The following is a 6270-nucleotide window of genomic DNA, read 5'->3' on the forward strand; positions in this document are numbered from 1 at the left end:
ACGTGGTACTTTAAATAATGGTCTGAATATATGTGACATAATTTACTTCAGATTGAATAAACTAATAAAAGAAAAGGGATGATGAAAATCTCACTTTATAGTGGCACTGCAGTCTCCATTTAGTGGACATGGAGAGAGGGCTGCAAATTTGCTAGGAGTGGTACACACAGATGTATGTGGACCAATGTCTACGCAAGCCATGGGTGGATTTTCATACTTCATTACTTTCATAGATGATAGATCTAGATTCGGATATGTGTTTGATGAAACACAAGTCTGAGGCCTTTGAAAAGTTCAAAGAATATAAGTATGAAGTGGAGAAACAACCAAACATAGTATTATAACTCTTCGATCAGATCGAGGTGGTGAATACTTTAATGGAGTGTTTCTAGATTATCTCAAAATAAATGGTATAGTCTCCCAGTGGACTCCTCCAGATTGGTATCTGAAAGGAGAAATCGAACTTTGTTAGACATAGTTCGGTCCATGATGAGCTATGCAAATCTTCCAGTATTCTTATGGGGTTATGCATTGGAAACCTCAGCATATTTAATGAATAAGGTGCTTTCCAAAATCTGTTCCTCAAACTTCGTATGAGATATGGAAAGAAAGGAAACCGAGTCTTAAACACGTTAAGATTTGGGGATGTCCAGCTTATGTCAAGTAAGTTGACCCAGATAAGCTGGAATATTGTTCCGTAAAATGTAGTTTTGTGGGATATCCTAAAGAGACTTTAGGGTATTACATTTGCACCGATCATCGGGTGTTTGTCTCCAGACATGCTACCTTCTTGGAAAAGGAGTTTATCCTTGAAGGAAACAGTGGGAGCAAAATTGAACTTGATGAAGTTCAAGAAGCACAAACTACTACGGATCAAGTGGAAACACCTGTTCTGACTGAACAACCTTTTGTGGAACAGCCCATTCGTAGGTCAGGGAGAGTGTCTCGCCAACTTGAGAGGTAATATGGCCTTGTCATTGAGAATGACAATGAGTTGTCAATCATTTGATAATGACGACCCTGTGACCTATAATGAGGCTATGAGTAGTGTTGATTCAGAGAAATGGCATAGTGCCATGAATCCAGAATGGAATCTATGTATACGGTATACAAAAGATAGATTATAGCAGATGGCCAGGTGGAGACCTATAAGGCCAGGCTTGTGGCAAAAGAATTCAAACAAAGGCAATGGATTGACTTTGATGAAACTTTTTACATGTAGCCCTGTTAAAATCAGTTCGGATTTTGCTTGCGATTAATGTGGTTTAAAGCAAGCTTCTCGAAAGATGGAACATTCGTTTTGATGAGATAATCAAAGAGTTTGATTTTATCGAAAACGTAGATGAACCATGCGTCTACAAAAGGGTTAGTGGAAGCGCGGTAACATTTCTTATATTATATTGAATTAGAGTTGACACACACAACAACATAGCAGACCCACTCACAAAGCTACTTTTTGAAAGTCACTTTGATCGTCATAAAGATGAGATGGGTATTAGATACCAGAGTGATTGACTTTAGTACAAGTGGGAGATTGAAAGGAATATGTCCTAAGTCCAATCATGTATTAGGATTTAGGAATAACTTTTATGTAATCTGTTTTGATTTCATTGATATTAATAAAGACTTGTTTTATTTTTATTACGGGCTTTATCTATTTAAGTGTTTAAATAAGATATACCATAGTTTAGAGTAAAGCTTTTTATGGATTATGATGAGATCATAATAGTGAGACCTAAAAAGATGATAACTCTAAACTTAAATAGTTCCTGGTCATATGATTACTAACTGGTAATTAATAATCCGCAAAGATCGGTACATACTATGCTTGCTTCATTATGAAGGATGTCTGTTCTCATAGACATTTGTGTGGTGGCACTATAGCTAGTATGTAGGTGCTTATTATGGAATAAGTTCACTGAACATGACTCGCCCAGCTGAACAACTGATGGAGTTCACTCACGTGTCAGCAGTTGTTCGCTTAGTGATAGTTGTACAAGTATCCTTAGACTTGAGGTCATCATAGTCATCTTGTGTACACTGAACTATGCTTTGGTTTAGTTCTTAGTCTCCAGGGACAATTATTAGGGCTCTTCTGGGTATAGGAATTTGTACACGAAGATAGTGTATGATCAATAAAGGATCTACCCCTTCCAGTGAAGGAAGCGAATGTTCAAGGTTGATCCACTTATGCTAGTTCAGGAATCTCTGGCCAGAGTAAATGAAATTAGAAAGGAGTTTCTAATTTGCATAGAACTACGCATAATAGATGGTAAGCAAGTGATTGAATTAGATAGGCTTGACACGAGATCCATGCCTTGTATTTAATCGGGACATTGTAGGGTAGAAGGAGTTTATTGTACGGTAACTATTCACTGACAGGTTCTTGGTATTCTAAGCAGTGAATTCATATTATCCGGATAGTCGCGATATGTTGAGAAGCATCACTCACGATGTAGAATAAATGTGATTAATTAATTAATCATATTTAATAAATTAGAGAATTTATATAAATAATGATAAAATAGTTTTATTATTATTTATTTCTACTACCGGCTTAATATTGAACCTACAGGGTCACACCATAAAAAGAGAATGATTTTATGGTGGAGGAATTAATTAATAATGGCTAATAATTATTTATTTGTGAAATAAATAATTAATTGGCAAATTTAATAATTGATTAAATGAGATTTAATTGATTATAAATTAATTAAGAAAAGTTCTTAATATTATTAATTAAGGATTTAATTTTTGGAAATTAAACCAAAAGAGAGAATTAATTCTAAAGTGTTTAGAAAAAGGATTAATAATTAAAAGGTGTTTTAATTATTAATGAGAATAATAAATGGGATAATAATAATATTATTTATGGAAAAATTTCAGCTGAGAATTTTGCCTATAAATACACTATTATAGACCCTATTTTATTCTAACCCCAGAAACCCAAAAGTTTCAGAAAACCAAATTCTCTCCACCTCCTCCTCCTCCTAAAAGTCGTTTTCTTGGTGGATACCGGTGGAGTGCTTCACACTTGAGGAGCAACTGCTAAGGATCTCTGATCGTTGTCTCCGAATTAATTTTAAAAGGTTAGATTCGATCCCTCGAATTTTTATTCACGATTTATATGCTTTTATTTGGATTTTGTATGTGTAAAAGTGTTTTTTCACGCCCCGCTGCGTTTAAAAATCCAACACAATGACCTTCCATGTTCAGCATGTTCTTTAGGAAAATTGATTACTCGACCATCCCCTATTAAAGTACAACTTGAAAACCCAATTTTTTTAGAAAGGATCCAAGGGGACATATGTGGACCTATACACCCATCATCTGGCCCATTTAGGTACTTCATGGTATTAATCGATGCCTCAACTAGATGGTCTCATGTTTGTCTTCTCTCGACTCGTAATGATGCTTTTGCAAAACTACTTGCCCAAATAATCAAATTACGAGCTTAATTCCCAGATCATTGCATTAAGTCAATTCGTTTAGATAATGCCGGCGAATTCACATCTGCAACTTTTGTCGACTATTGCATGTCTGTAGGAATCTCAGTTGAACACCCAGTTCCTCATGTACATACACAAAATGGGTTAGCCGAGCCTTTTATCAAAAGACTCCAATTTATTGCAAGACCGCTGTTGTTGAAGGCAAAATTACCTACATCTATTTGGGGTCACGCAATACTTTATGCTGCTAATATTATTAGGATTAGACCAACTTTCTACAACCAACATTCTCCGCTACAACTGGTACTTGGTCAAGTTCCTAATATTTCTCACTTCAAAATTTTCGGAAGTGCTGTATATGTGCCGATTGCTCCACCACAAAGATCGAAGATGGGAGCTCAAAGAAGAATAGGTATCTACGTTGGTTTTGATTTCACATCTATAATTAGATATCTGGAACCTCTAATCGGAGACTTATTTACCGCAAGATATGCAGATTGTCATTTTGACGAGTCTATGTTTCCTCCTTTAGGGGGAGATAAACATTCAAACAAGGTTAATCCTGACATAACATGGAATGCATCAGGATTATATTTTCTAGATCCACGTACTGGTCAATGCGAACTTGAAGTTAAAAGAATTATTCATATGCAAAATATCGCAAACCAAATGCCTGACGCATTTAACGATTCTAGAAATATAACTAAATCTCAAATACCTGCAATAAATACTCCAGCTAGAATAGATATACCAATTCAAAAATCAGATACAAAAAAATTGGTTACAGAATCAAAGCCACGCTTGAAGCGTGGTAGACCGGTCGGTGCAAAAGATGTTGCCCCACAAAAAAGAAAAATAAATAAAATTGCCCCTGAAGTGGCACATGCTCCAGAAGAAGCAAATACCCCTAAAGTGGTATTATCTCCTGAAGAGATTCCAGTCCCCGAAGATACGGGATTACACAATCATGAAATTTCAATAAATTATGTGCATGATATGAAATTATGGGATCGAAGTAAAGCCATAATCGATGATGTATTTGTGTATTCCGCAGCATTGGATGTGGACATAAATTCTGATCCTGAACCATAAAGTGTGGATGAATGCCGTCGAAGAAAAGACTGGCCAAAATGGAAAGACGCAATCTAAACAGAATTAAATTCATTGCGTAAAAGAGAAGTATTTGGACCTGTTGTCCTAACACCAATCAATGTGAGCCCTGTTGGTAATAAATGGGTATTCATAAGAAAATGAAATGAAAAGAATGAAATTATCAGATATAAAGCCCGACTTGTAGCACAGGGGTTTTCTCAAAGACCTGGCATTGATTATCAAGAGACATACTCGCCAGTGATGGATGGAATTACTTTTCATTTTATATTAGGTATGGCATCTAAAGAAAAATTAGAAACACGTCTTATGGACGTCGTTACTGCATACCTGTATGGTTCACTTGATTGTGAAATTTTTATGAAAATCCCAGAAGGGTTAAAAATGGATGAGTTCAAGAAACCTCGTCATAAATACTCTATTAAACTTCAACGATCATTGTATGGACTTAAGCAATCTGGTCGTATGTGGTATAACAGACTTAGTTGTTATTTACAAAAGAATGGGTATATTAGTAACCAAATTTCTCCATGTATTTTTATCAAAAAATCACAATCTGGTTTTGTGATTATTGCTGTATATGTGGATGATTTAAACCTTGTAGGAACAGCTACAGAGGTTGATGAAGCTGTCATATACCTAAAGACATAATTTGAAATGAAAGATCTTGGAAGGACAAAATATTGTCTTGGTATACAGGTCGAGCACTTGTCATCAGGAATTTTCCTCCACCAATCTATATATACAGAAAAGGTTTTGAACAGATTTTACATGGATAAATCTCATCCATTGACTACTCCAATGGTGGTTAGATCTTTAGAGCCTGATAAAGATCCATTTCGACCACGAGAAGATGATGAAGAGGTTCTTGGTCCTGAAATCCCATATCTAGGTGCAATTGGTGCACTCATGTATCTTGCAAATAATACAAGGCCGGATATTGCATTTGCTGTGAATTTATTGGCTAGATTTAGCTCTGCTCCGATGGACAGACATTGGAATGAGATTAAACATATATTCCGTTATCTTCGGGGAACAACAGACTTTGGATTATTTTTCCCGAAAAACTCAACATCTCAGTTGATCGGATATGCAGACGCTGGATACTTGTCAGATCCTCATTCTGGAAAATCACAAACTGGATATGTATTTACATATTGCGGTGCAGCCATTTCCTGGAAATCCACGAAGCAAACTACAGTGGCAACCTCAACAAATCACTCAGAACTCATTGCAATTCATGAAGCCAGTAGAGAATGTATTTGGTTGCGGTCTATCATCAAGAATATTCAAGAATCATGTGGATTGTCAGTCATCACAAGAAGTCCTACTGTCATGTTTGAGGACAACACTGCATGCATTGATCAACTCAAGGAAGTATATATCAAAGGGGACAGGACGAAGCACATTTCACCAAAATTCTTTTACACCCACGAGCTTCAAAAGAATGGAGAAATTGATATACAACAAATTCGATCATGTGACAACCTTGCGGATTTATTCACGAAATCATTACCGAATTCAACATTTGGGAAGTTACGACATAACATTGGAATGCGTCGACTCAAGAATTTGTTACAAGAAAACTTCGGAAAATGATTAATTTTTCCAAGGAGAGATTGTACTCTTTTTCCTTCGCCAAGGTTTTTACCCACTGGGTTTTTCTTTGACAAGGTTTTAACGAGGCAATTTATGATCCACACTATCATGA

Source organism: Apium graveolens, chromosome 11 (assembly GCF_009905375.1).
Source record: "Apium graveolens cultivar Ventura chromosome 11, ASM990537v1, whole genome shotgun sequence".
NCBI classification, from domain to species: Eukaryota; Viridiplantae; Streptophyta; class Magnoliopsida; order Apiales; family Apiaceae; genus Apium; species Apium graveolens.